Consider the following 14,972-nt stretch of genomic DNA (forward strand, 5'->3'; position numbering starts at 1 on the left):
AGGCCCATTGATGCGACCCACTTGTTGTATTTGAGGCCCATGGGTTGCGGCCCATTATGATGTACTGAGGCCCATGGGTCATGGCTTATTGAGATGTATACTCGTCCCATATGTCGTGACCCATTGTGATGTATTTTCGACCCATTTAGTGAACCCATTTAGTGAGGCCCATGGTGATATATTCTTGCTCATATGATGAGGCCCATTGAGATGTATTTTCTGTCCATGTGATGTGGCCCATAGCGATGTGCATTAGGCCCATGTGATGCGACCCACTTGATGTACGAGACTCTTGTGTGAGGCCATGGGCCCACTATATGTTTGGCTCTACATGGGCCACTCATTGGGAGCAATGTTGGTTAAATGTCCACATTGATGGGCGATGATGGTTAGATGTCCACATTGTGACCTTCCCTTAGGCCTTGTTCGTCTGATTGTCGAGGCCGAGTATCAAGGCCGATTCCGATTGTTGAGGCTGATTTTGATTATCGAGGCCGAGTATAGAGGCCGATTCCAATTACCGACGCCGAATATCGAGGCCAATTCCGATTGTCGAGGCGTATTGTATAGGTCGATTCCAATTGTTGAGGTGATTCCAATTTGTAGAGGTCGATTATATAGGCCGATTTTGATTGTCAAGGTCTAGTATCGATGCTAATTTCGATTTGTCAAGGCCGATTATATAGGCCAATTCCACTTGTCGGGGCTGAGTATCGAGGTCGATTCCGATTGTCGACGCGATTGTATAGGCCGATTCCAATTGTCAAGGCCGAGTATCGAGGTCGATTCTGATTGTCGAAGCCAATTGTATAGGCGAATTCCGATTATCGAGGCCAATTTCGATTTGTTGAGGCTGATTGTGTAGGCCGATTCCAATTGTCGATGTCGATTGTATAGGCCGATTCCGATTGTCGAGTGTTTACTCCCCAAGTATAGGGTTGTGATGTAGTAATAAACTCGGTGAGACCGAGGTCGAATCCCAAAGGACTGATACCTGTACGTTATCTGAAACTAAGTAGAACAAGAACTAGATTAATATAAAATCTAAATCGAATGATTTTTTAGGAATAATAGTGAAATACTAAGCTAAAACTTAAGGAATTCAGAGGAAGGAAACTAGGGATTCAGAGGATGCACTTGTAGAGATCAGGGAGATCTTATGCCTGCATCAAGAATCATGGAAATTAAACTGAACTTACTTGATCTAGTTTTCACGAGATGAAAAGTATATGAATTAGAATGGATTCCATCGCCAAATCATGCCCAGGAGACAAAGCAAACAACAGAATTAAACTAATTACCAACCAATCAACAATGCATGAAGGTTAGGAATGATACCGTCATCCGACCATGCCCATGAGACGATGGTGAACAACAGGGCTTCCTGACATCATAAACATCAAAAGGAGGAAGAAATACTCAAAGCCATCACAGATCTATTGTAATTTCAGTCACAACAAACCATAAAAAAAACTGAAAGTATTCCTTTTAATTAAACTAAAATCAACATCAGTCAATCTAAACAAGAGGCACAAGCAAAGTCTCTCCCATCAGACTACAAGCTTCACCACTTAGCCCTAGTTAAGAGGTTTAGCCCAACATAATTAGACTGGATCTCATAAACATCATAAGACAAAAACAGTAAAAGAAGAAAACGAATCTGAACTTTCTCTCTTTCTCTCTCTTGTGCATCCACGTCCAGCCTCTCGTCCCTTCTCCAGCTCTCCTAGGATGTTTTTATAGTTGCTAGGGGCGGTGGAGAAGCTGTCGCAGCAGCTACACACGCGCAGCGAAAGCTTTTTCACAGCAAACTTCGGAGCCTTCAAACTTGCCACTTTCCTCGCTCAATCTCTAAAGAAACACTGTCTCTTAGGACATTTTTGAGTGATCTACATGATGAACGGTTCAGATCTACCATATGATCAAATATGGTGGGCTACAACCGCCTGAAACTCCGGATTTCACGGACGTGCGTAACCTTTCGCACGTCCAACGCTGTCATGATCGGTGGGCCCCATAGAGGTACTTTCATGGAAATCCACCCCGTCTATTAGATTGCCCTCAAAATTTCGGTCAGAAACGGATGGTTTTGAATGTCCATTGACTCAGACCAGAGACGAAATCATGCTAAAATCAATTTGAACATTGCAGGGAAGTCCACTTATGGCCTCTGTATCGCGCACGTGCTTGCATGGGTACAAACAGTCAGCATAGGTTTGATGTATTCATGGCCCTCTACACGATGGACGGCTTGGATCATCTATACGGTCACTCTGTCCGTCCGTTACGCAGCGCCAAAACGGCAGTTGCCATTTTGAGAAGAAGACGCGGGTTAGCGCCTGCTGACCCGCCTTACTTGGTTCGGCGCGCGGCGGCCACGTGTATACGTTATGTACACACGCTGTACATACGGGGCCCATAGTGATGTTTATGCAAAATCTAATCCACTTATTCAATTAGTCTCCCTATTTAAGGCGTTGAGACCAGATTTGAGGCAGCTCCAGATATCAGGTGGGCCCAGAATCATGGTTTATGGGCTGATCTGTCAGTTAGGGCACTTCCATAGTGATCCGAGGGCTGAGATTTGATATGTACGGTTAATTTATATCTCCCAGGCCATGTATGAATTTTCGAGCCAATCAGATGGCGGGAACTATGCGATCTTACCTTCTTCACCAATTTCGAGCCTCTTTAACGTGAATGGCTTGATTTCCTCAGATCCCTGACATGTAAATTCTTCGGTCTTGGTTCTCTGGAGTGCGTCCCTTGCTCTGGTGACTTCGGAGTGTCAAATCCATACTTTTAATACTATTTTTCAATCCACGCTCCTGATTACATCCTGCAATAAAAACACAAATAAAAATGACTTAAGCATTATCATGTACGTAAAATCAGGCAATAACTGGGGTCTAATATACAATATTTGACCCTCAACACAACCCCCAACCAACATTTTGCTAGTCCCAAGCAAAGTATGCGAAAAATAAGTTGAGCATTACAGAACAATTTATATGAACTCGAGTAATTTTTGAAAAACAAATCAAATACTAGATTTTTAAGATTCATGAATGTTGGGCATTACTCTCTTGTGGCCTCATGCACACGGTAATTTCATAGTTAAGATCAAAGTATTAATCCACCAATTAGAAAAAATTCTAAACATTAGGATCCATGAGTGTATAATCTAATCTCGGCTTATCATCATTAAAATTCACTTCTCTATTTCAGGATATCATTGGTAACTAACAAAAGAATTCATGACAACCAAACCTAAGCCCAGACTTACTTCATAGATCATCCTTTATCTCTTTTTTTTAAAGAATTTATGCTTTTCATCTTTTTCTCACACTTTTTTATTATTTTTTTAATAAGCTTTTGAAATTTCTAGTAAAAGTAACACCAAGAAGGGGAATCGAATCCTCACCTATAGGGAGCAAACCTATGGTGAAGACTGTACACCCAACTTTTTCACATATCATCCATGGGGGATTGAATATACACCTATAGGGAGCAAACCTATGGTGTAGACCATTCGCCTGATCCTTTTAATTTCTCAGGTTGGTTCCTTTCAAGCTTAGTGATCACTAAGTTAATCCTTTAATATCGAACTGAACCCTTAATGTGCAAGCGAGATGTGTTTTGTGAAATCATGACTCAATCAATATTTAAAACTTCTAATCATGAATTATTAATTCAAACTTAACTGGAAAATCTAACAAATAACTGAATTCAATAGTCATAAATTACCAACATCACGTATCTTCAAAATCACTTCGAATTCATACAAAATTCCAGAAAATTTTAAAAAATTTCACAATTTCCAATTTCCGCGCTTAAGACCAAGAAAACACTGATTAAGTAACCTAATCTCCACCTGCAACTAAAAATCTATATTGTCCTCAATGTAAAAGATATGCTCGCAATGTACATGAGACAATGAAAGTAAATGAGAAGAAAACGAATCTGAACTTTCTCTCTTTCTCTCTCTTGTGCATCCACGTCTAGCCTCTCGTCCCTTCTCCAGCTCTCCTAGGACGTTTTTATAGCTGCTAAGGGCGGTGGAGAAGTTGTCGCAGCAGCTACACATACGCAGCGAAAGCTTTTTCGCAGCAAACTTCGGAGCCTTCAAACTTGCCACTTTCCTCGCTCAATCTCTAAAGAAACACCGTCTCTTAGGACGTTTTTGAGTGATCTACATGATGGACGGTTCAGATCGCCATATGATCAAATATGGTGGGCCACAACCTCCTGGAACTTTGAATTTCACGGACGTGCGTAACCTTTTGCACGTCCAGCGCTGTCGTGATCAATGGGCCCCACAGAGGTGCTTTCATGGAAATCCACCCCGTCCATTAGATTGCCCTCAAAATTTTGATCAGAAATGGATGGTTTTGAATGTCCATTGACTCGGACCAGAGACGAAATCATGATAAAATCAATTTGAACGTTGCAGGGAAGTCCACTTATGGCCTTTGTATCGTGCACGTGTGCTTGCATGGGTACAAACAGTCAGCATAGGTTTGATGTATTCGTGGCCCTCGACAAGATGGACGGCTTAGATCATCTGTACGGTCACTCTGTGGGGCCCACTAGCGTCCGCAAAATGGCACCGTCCGTCCGTTACGCAGCGCCAAAACGGCAGTTGCCGTTTTGAGAAGAAGACGCGGGTCCGCGCCTGCTGACCCACCTTACTCGGTTCGGCGCGCGGCGGTCACGTGTGTATGTTATGTACACATGCTGTACATACGGGGCCCATTGCGATGTTTTTGCAAAATTCAATCGATTCATTCAATTAGTCTCCCTATTTAAGGCGTTGAGACCAGATTTGAGGCAGCTCTAGATATCAGATAGGCCCAGAATCACAGTGTATGGGCTGATCTGTCAGTTGGGGCACTTCCATAGTGATCCGAGGGCTGAGATTTGATATGTATGGTTAATTTATCTCCCAGGCCATGTATGAATTTTCAAGCCAATCAGATGGTGAGAACTATGTGATCTTACATTCTTCACCAATTTCGAGCCTCTTTAACGTGAATGAATTGATTTCCTCGGATCCCTGGCATGTAAATTCTTCAGTCTTGGTTCTCTGGAGTGTGTCCCTTGATCTGGTGACTTCGGAGTGTCAAATCCACGCTTTTAATACTATTTTTCAGTCCACGCTCCTGATTACATCCTGCAATAAAAACACAAATAAAATATGACATTAAGCATTATCATGTATGTAAAATCAGGCAATAACTGGGGTCTGATATGTAATATTTGACCCTCAACATCGAGGCCGATTCCGATTGTTGATTCAGATTGTTGAGGTCGATTTCGATTGTCAAGGTCGATTTCAATTACCGAGACCGATTGTCAAGACTTATATGATGTATATGAGACCCGTATTTGAAGCTCATTGTGATGTGTATTCGTCCTGTATTTGAGGCTCAATGTGATGTATATGAGTCCTATGTGATGAAGCCCATTGTGGTGCATTTGAGGGCCAAGGGATAGAGCCCGTTTTGATGCATATTAGGCCCATGAGAGAGGCCCATCGTGATGTGCATTAAGTTCTTGAGTAAGGCCCTTGGTGTTGTATATTGGGCCCTTGTGTGAGGCCATGAGTCCACTATATGTTAGGCTCTATGTGGGCCATTCCTTAGGGGCAATGTTGGTTAAATGTCCATATTGTCGAGGCCGATTGTCGATGCGGGTTATCAATACTGATTATGAGTGTGTGACAGCATAACATCACGATAAATGCCCATACGCATCATTTGCATGTTTGTTATGAGATGTGGTTGACCATTGCATATGTCATTGGGTATGTTGTTATGAGACTCCCTGATAGGCGGAGATTGTCTCACATGAGTGCACCGTATGTGTAGGATTGATGCATGGCTGGATTATATGACTCATGCATCTTGCATTATATGATTGTGATTACTGTACGCCCTGGCGACATCAAGACTGTGACCTCCACAGGCATGTCATGGATAGCTAGATGGGATACTGAAAATGTTTAGTTCAAGCATCTTGGTACTTTGGATATCCGTGGGTGAAAGTCCCTAAACCTCCGAGGTCGGGAGATGCCCCAACGTCGAGACCAAGTGGATATATGAGCTCCCAAGTGCCGAAAACCAGGAGGCCACATTTTCTACTGTGTCGTGGTCGGTTGGGAGGGGGTGTGGCCTTACCCACCTGAGCGTAGGGGGCATAGATAGGCTCAGTTTAACCAGCTCGTGAATGGGTCCGCTATCGACATGCCAGGTAGATATTAGCTGACTACTGGTCAGGCGAATAGTGAAGTCTCTTCCACTTGCATGGTCACACGTCAGTGGGCAGCAATTTGCATGTAGAGTGTACTAGACCCCGGTGATGATCCCAGAGATGAACAGTACTGATATGTGGACTTATTAGGCAAGAGTTGTATACTCATTCATTCATTCATTCACTATCCACTTGGGCTGGTGGTGCGCAACTATTTGTTACATGTATCTTCGCAATGGCCAGGATTTCAGTTGGGGCGTGTGACTAACCTAAGATTAGGAGTTTACCACATTGAGTCTGACTATCCAAATTTAGGAATGGGACTGGTTTGGATAGAAGTCCCTTGTGGTGGACCCCCTAGCCTGCAATACTACGTACTATTATTCCGACTTCACACTTCAGCTTGGTCATTTCATTCGCATCACATATAATATTATATCCGCACGCATATGGCATTTTGGGATTTGTTATGTTTCTGCACTTATATGGCCTAAAAGGACTCGGCAGGATTTATATATTGCATTGTACCCTCGACATCTGATATTTGGCTCTCTTGAACTCCTCATTTGCATAGCTGATTTGTATTGCGTACTCTGATATTGTATGACTCATGGACTTATCAATATTTTTGCTTACTCTGATATGACATTCTAAGCATGCATATACTGCTCTCACACTTACACCACCCTCTAAGCTTTTTATAAGCTAATGCATGATAGATGCATGCAGGTGGCGTTGGTCGCAGCGGCGTTGAGCTTGGAGCGTACAACTGTCTTCTGGAGCTTTGATTTTATTTTGACATATGTATTTTCCCTTTCAGCATTGTATTCAAAGTTTATATTAGTGGATATGTGATGATGATATTATTTTTTTGTAATTTGGGTAAACTTGTGGTTATGCTTCTTACGAGATAAATGTACGTTAGAAAATCCTCCTTGTGGGATCCCAGGATCGAAACCTGGCATATGGGCGCTGGGAGCTGAAAATGGGGTACTACGGAGGCTGTCGGCACCGGATTTGGTGATCGGGATTCCTATGAATCCAATTTTCGGGTTGGGGCATGACAATGGATATCTTGTCTCCCCAGGTACCATAGCTTTGCTCACGTAATATACAGGATGTTGCTTACCTTTGACCTCCCTGATCAGGGCTGAGCTGACGGCCGAGGTCGAGACTACAAGGTACAGGAACAGGGGCTTGGCTTCTTCGGGCTTGAACAACAAGGGGTGAGCCCAGATATTGCTTCAATTGCTGGAAGGCTTGTTCGCATTCTGATGTTCATTTTGCCTTCTTATGACCTTTCAACTGTTGGAAGAAGGGGAGGCATTTATCTGTTACTCTGGATATGAAACGTCTGAGTGTCGCGACTCGCCCTGTGAGACATTATATTTCTTTGACAGTCCGAAGCGAACTCATGTAAAGGAGTGTTTTGATTTTGTCGGTATTTGCTTCAATGCCTCTCTGGCTAACCTAAAACCCAAGGAATTTTCCTGAGCCAACTCCGAAAGCACACTTTGTAGGATTCAGCTTCATTTGGTATTCTCGGAGGACGGTGAATGTTTTTTCGAGATCTGTCAGGTGATCGGATGCCTTGATACTTTTCACCAGCATGTCGTCGACGTACACTTCCATAGTGCGTTTGATCTGTTTGGAGAACATCTGATTTACCAATCTTTGATACGTGGCCCCAACATTTTTCAGGCCAAATGGCATGACCCGGTAATAATAGTCCCTTATCTGTGACAAAGGTAGTCTTCTGTCTGTCTGGGGGATACATCGCGATCTGTTTATACTCGGAGTAAGCATCCAAGGAGTTTAATTCATAACCTTCCGTACTATCCATCAGCTGATCAATTTGAGGTAATAGGAAGCTATCTTTCGGGCAGGCCTTATTCAGATCCGAGTAGTCCACACAGACCCGCTATTTCCCTTTGGCCTTTTTAACAGGTACCACGTTTGCAATCCAGTCGGGGTAATATACCTCCTCTATGAAACCAGTATCGAGCAAGATGGAGACCTCATCGGCAATGGCCTCGCACCACTTGGCATCGAATGATCTTCTCTTTTATTTTACTGGTTTGTGGTCTGGGTCCACGTTCAGTCTATGGAGCAAGACATTAGGAGAATTCCTCGGCATGTCCACGTGTGACCATGCAAAGACGTCCATGTGTTGCTGTAGGAAGTTAGCATTTCGGACCGTTGATCGGAACTTAGTGACATTCCAAGCTGGACGGTCTTGCTCGGGTCTTCCTCATCAAGGGACACTTTCTCCAAATCTTCTACAGATGAGTTCCCTACGGCTCCTCGGGGATCCAAAACATTGATGGCAAGCGTTTGCTTCACGGATCCCTTTTTTACTGCAATTGCGTAACATCTCCAAGCCTCACGTTGGTCGCCTCAAAGGTAGCTTATTCCACCCTTAGTTGGGAACTTCATCATTAGGTGATAGGTGGAGACGACCGCCCTCATTGCGTTGAGAGAGGGTTTGCCCGGGATGACATTGTGTACAGATGGTACATTAACAACAAGAAAGTCTACCATAAGAGTGACTTGATGTTGCCCCTCTCCCGCAGTTACCGGGAGGGAGATAACTCCCTCGGAGATCACTCTTTCTCCGGCAAAGCCGTGCAGAGGGGTCTTCACAGGTCGGAGGTGTGACCGTGGAATCTCCATTCTCTCGAAAGCCTCGAAGATGACTCCCTCAGTACACTTTGTGATTAGCTATGGTCATGGTAACCACTAGGGCATTGTCATGCAGATGCTAGATTCCGCGGGCATCATCCTCAGTGAAGGTCAGGCTGCACGAGCTGATCCGAAGTTCCTTGTTAGGCCGCTCGGTCAAGTGGACGTAATGTTCCGGATCAGGCTTCCGAGAGTGGGCTTTTTGAGCCCTATTCAAACCTTCCCCCACCGAACGAACCCCCAAAAATGGTGCGGATTTCAGCTGGCTCTTTCGGGGGGTTATTCGGCTGCTCTCACTCTTTCTTCTTTCCGAGTAGTTTTTCCTTCTTTGGTGTATCGATGTAGGTGTCCCTTCCGAATTAGGGTCTCGATCTCATCTTTGAGATCTACACAGTTAGTCGTGTTATGGCCGTGATCTCAGTGAAAGCGGTAGTACTTACGCTTGTCTCGATGATCTGGGTCGGCCTTCACACAAACGGGCCAATTCAGCTTCTCTCCTTGGATGTCCAATAAAATCTGCTTGGTGGATGTGTTAAAGGGGGTGTAGGAGCGGAACTTTCCCTCCGGCTTTCTGCTTGGATGACCTTTCGCGAGGGGCGCAATCATCGGGCCCTTTGTTGAACAGCTAAGATTCCTCATTCCTAGGCTTCTTTCCTTTACCATTTGGCTTTAGCACTTGGACATTTTTGTAGGCATTGGAGAATTCTTCTGCGTTAGTGTATTTCTGAGCTCTGACAACGAGTTCTACTAACGTCTTTGGTGGGTTCTTTCCAATGGAGAAGGTGAATTTTCCTTCTTTTAGGCCGCTGAAGACGGCTGTGAGTGCCATTTTATTGTTGTAATCTTTTATTAACAGTGCTTCCTCATTGAAGCGAGCGATGTAATCTTTCAACGACTCCTTCGCCTCTTGCTTGATAGCAAATAGGTGAGTGTTGGGCTTTCGACTTCTCTTACCACTTATGAATTGGGTAAGGAATAGCCAACTCAACTCTGCGAAGGAACTAATGGAATTTATTTTGAGTTGCCGATACCAACTCAGAGCGGAGCCTGTGAGTATGATCGAGAACCCTTGGCACATCATGGCATCCATCGCTGTCTGGATCTGCATCCATGAGCGATAGGCTTCCACGTGCTCAGATAGGTCTCCAAACCCAGAGTATTAGATGACGGGAGGTATCCGGAACCTCTGAGGCATCGCCTCGTTCATGATTTTCAAGGTGAAGGGAGGCTCGATCTCTTCCATCATTGCCTGAATAGTGGTGGGAACTGACGTCTGCTGTTGTTTCTTTTCCAGAGCTAGGAATTTATTGTTGAGCTCCGTAAACCGTTTCTCCCAAGGGTCCTTGTTCACCACTACGATTTCTTGGGTGTTTTCTATTTTTGGAGTCCTCCTTCCTCTCCTCCGCTTTAGCCGATGATGGAGATCCGTTGGTGTCAGGGCTAAAGTGACCGAAACATTGGTCGGAGCTCGAGTGGCTGTGTTCCGAGCCGAGACTCGGATTTGGGTCGGGGGAGGATTCTGACCTAAAACCGGTATCTGGGGGTGTTGAGGTGCCTCAGGCCTCATACTCCTTGGTGCGGAGTGAACTTCCATGGCAAGATCGATTGGCTCGAGAACAGAATTTTCCTAAGTCGGGCGTGGTTGTGGCTCATGTTACCGCTTCATCTGGTTTACTTCGTCGCGCAGGGCCTGTATCTGATTCTGTATGGCTCAATACTTACTTGCCCAATTGCGAGAACGCTGGGAAGGCCCCAGCGCTGATTCAACATGAAGTAGTGAGGAGGAGCGAGTCTGCTCATTTGGCTCTGGTTCCGCGGTGACTACTTTCTTCTTTCCTCTAGCCATTATGCTCGAGAATAGGAACCTAACTTTTTGTATCAGATTCCCATAGACGGCGCCAAATATATTGAGAACAAAATGTGGGTAGCTCTCCTGTTCAGTCTTTGAAGTCCAACCCGCTTCAACACCCTGAGCCTGCACACTAGCGATGAGCAAAGGAGACCCTGGCTAAGCCAGAGGACCCTCCGATGCCTAAGTCAGGTCAAGGGAATCTAGGTCTAAGTTGGAGAGTAGAGGGAGAGTGCAAGATGTTGCGTACCTCTAGTAATGGGGTCTCATTGTATTTATACTTGTCTGTTGGATGATCTGGGTCCGTTAATCTCGGCACGAATCACTCAATCATTGGGATTCTGTAATTGTGGAAATACAGCCCGTAATTCGGAGATCGTGTGACATATCGTGCGTATCTGCGGGCGTGACAGTTGGCTGTGTTTTCTTAAGGCAGTTTCCTAGTTTGGTGCATAATGTACCCACATTTCACCCCAGCCTCAGTTCGGGACATCTCTTCTCTGAAAGGAGACAAGGATGAGGACGAGGACGAGCCCTCGACTTGGCGGTCCTTCTTCAGACAAAGCCGGAGACGAGGACAGGACCTTGGTTCGGGCCGTCATTCATCGATGGGACCTCTCCTTACCCGACCTAGGGTTCGGCTCGGGTGGCTTTCTTTGGTGGAAGCACCCCTTACTCGGCTTAGTGTCGTTGTCTAAGGGTCCGCTCTGGCCTGGCGTGAAGTTCTCTTTTTTAGATGCGTCTTCTGTCATGAATCCGAACTAAGTTCCAGACCGAGAGGAGCATGACTAGTCTTCACTTATCTGTTAAACATTCTGGAGGTCTTCCTCTTCAGTAGTATTCACCGTTCTGGATATTCTTGCAGATCCGACCGGCCTAGAACGATGTCAGTCCTCGAGACTGTAAGGGGCTCAGATCTTCCCATAACAGCATACACCTAATCAATCTCCCATATTTGAATAATTCAGTCTTGATCGTACAATTATATTACTTTGAATGTTAAACATTTTTTTATCCCTATCTTTATGAACCATTGATTAAAAGGTTGGTATCTGACAATAATAGTTGATCAAATCAACGGTTTGGATAACCAAACCAGGACCCCACAAGAACAAATGCTGATGAGCAGAAGACCCTTCTTTCCCGGTGAAAGAGACTGGCCGGCCATATTTGAATAATTCAGTCCTGATCGTTTAGTTATATTACTTTGAATGTTAAACATTTTTTATCCCTATTTTTATGAACCATTGATTAAAAGGTTGGTATCTGACAAAAATAGTTGATCAAATCAACGGTTTGGATAACCAAACCAGGACCCCATAAGAACAAATGCTGATGAGTAGAAGACCCTTCTTTCCTGGTGAAAGAGACTGGCCGGCCATGTTTGAATATCCAGCCACGAAGCTATTATAAAGCTTGGGGTACACGCGAGAAACAATGAAGAACACTATAAGGTGTAGCCCTCCTTGTTACGTGGACACAAATGAACAACCCAATCAATTGATCTCGTCCGCCCTTTAAATTTAGTTCTCACTTCATCAACCAATTTGGATTAACCACAATAAAATAAGATGATCATATGCATCTCAAAGATGGTTCTTATTTATAGCTATGTATTTTCTAAAACTTCATGCGGAATTATTGTGATCCTGTAGTTGAAATGAATTTTTAGAAGTATAACCAGTTGATGATGGACCCTACAAAATGGATGGCTCAAGTTTCATTGATCAGACCTATTTTGTTAGAATAATCTTGGACATGCATTGTATAAGCAACTTTAAAGTCGAAATACCAGCACAGGTTTTAAATTCTCATAGATTGATCTGACAAATAGAATTGTCAAGACACAATTTGTTTGGAAGCGGATTGGCTAGTGTACCACACACCAGCTGTATTGCTGCTGTAAATACGTGTCGTGCAAAGAGGAAGAGGAGCGCAGACGCTCCCCGAGCTCCGAGTTGTACAAACAGTTCAAAGGAGATCATAGTTACAACGGCCTTAAAATGATGTATTTATTATATCCACACCGTTCATCCATTTTTTAGATCATTTTAGAGCATTAAACAAAAAAATGAATCATATCCAAAGCTCAAATAGTGTGTGGTAAACCAGCCGATTCCGCTTCCATTTTGGAAGTGCCATAAGTGTTTGAGTCAATTTACAAATCAATCTCTATTTTTACTATATCTTACCATTTTAGAAAAGTTTTACTATTTTAGTTAAGTATCAATTTTATGACGTAAGATTATATAAGGTAAATGGAAGGGCTTTCAAAGTAGACTTTTCATAAATAATATTACTTTTTATCTCTTTTTATGAATTTAAGAGCTATTCTTAAGAGGAATATCCTGATCTCCTCTTGATATTATTTGAGTTATATGAAAATCCACCAATTGCAACCTGGCATAGCATGGTTGGTTGGCTAAAGTAGCTTCTCCTACCCCGAAATCATATATTATAAGTTGAATAGCTCATTCTAGTTTACAAGATAAGAATTTTTTAGGGTTCTAATGGTCCTGATCACTTCCGCCTCCGATCGGGCTTCTTCTGGTCCATCTTTGCCAAGAAAGTGTTTGTGACCCACTCTACATGAGTCCTCACCACTTCGAAAAAACTCAACTTTAAGTTCTCATCTTGCTTCAGTTCATGATACTCGGTTAGGTGTGCAATCTTAAAAGTACACAGGATCTCTATGTCATCCGGAAGATCTTCTTTTTCTTCAACTTGTTGTAGGCCCCGGTTGGAAATATCTCATTATATAGATGGACCATAACATGGTCACCCACCTCGAATACCTTTTATCGTTATTCACAAAGTCAATGAGACCTAGATGAAGGTAGATGAAGGTACACACACACACACACACACACACACACACACACACACATATATATATATATATATATATATATATATATATATATATATATAAGTTCTTAATAGTAGGCATTAAATCCCCAATGTTTTCTATGTTATGGTCCACTTGAGCTTTGGATCTGCCTTATTTTTTGGAACAGAACTTAAAATGATCTTGAAAAATGGATGGACGGCATGGATATAACACTTACATCATGTTGGGACCATAGAACTTAGTGACATAAACACACCGCCAAGTTTGTCACCACGCAATCCGCTTCCACCGGACAACGTCTCATCCCTATAACGCGTGGGTAAGCATTTAGCCGAAGGAAGCTAGCGGTAGATCATAGTGATGTTTGTGAGAAATCCACTGTATTATTATGTTAAGATGTGGCCCAAAACTGAAGTAGATCCAAAACTCAAGTGGGCCGCACAACAATAAAGAAATGTCTACAGTTGAAACCTCCCAAGGGTCCACAGTGATGCTTATATGTCATCCATTCCATTCACAAGGTCATTTCTACCGGTATGAACTGAGAACACAAAAATATCAGCTTGATCCAAAATTTATGTATTCTTGCTAATGTTCAATGGTGGACATTCAATCATTAGTGTTTCATGTCATGCAGCTCGCTTGAGTTTTGTATCTGCCTTATATTTTGGGCCATGTTCTGACATAACCTGGCAATTGGATGAATGGTATGGATATACATCACGGTGGCCCCAACTAGGCAACACAAGTCAATCGGCGTCCCACTCCTAATATCTGGCTCTCTCCGTGCAAGCATCTCTGTTGTTTGAGAACGGTCCTGATTAGCCTTAGTGTATTTAATGTACATTAATTGGATGGCTAAAAATGCTAGATAAGTGTCATTTCAGTATATAATCAATCCAAAACAGGACCAAAAATTTGGATGGTATGGACATTCAATCCTCATTGTTTCCCTCCATCCAGGTCTTTCTGACTATTACAGTGGGCCATATGAATTTTTTAATGTAGGAGTTCAATCACCTTTTTTTCTTATGTGTGGTCCATGTAAGTTTGCGGTTTGCTTAATTTTTGGGATGACATTCTAAAATGGGCTGGATAGATGGATGGACGACATGGATATACAAAAATGCATCAAGGTGACCCCCACTAGAAGGGTAACACCCACAAAGAATCCACTCCACCATATGTATCTTCTTCCTGAAAGTGGATTGCGTGCACACCACGACACCACTAACTTTGACTGTGTTGATGACGCGAGCAAGTTCTGTGGGCCCCACCCTGATGTATGTACTATATCCACACCATCCATCCATTTGGTGAGATCATTTTAGGGGATGA

Source organism: Magnolia sinica, chromosome 12 (assembly GCF_029962835.1).
Source record: "Magnolia sinica isolate HGM2019 chromosome 12, MsV1, whole genome shotgun sequence".
Lineage (NCBI taxonomy): Eukaryota > Viridiplantae > Streptophyta > Magnoliopsida > Magnoliales > Magnoliaceae > Magnolia > Magnolia sinica.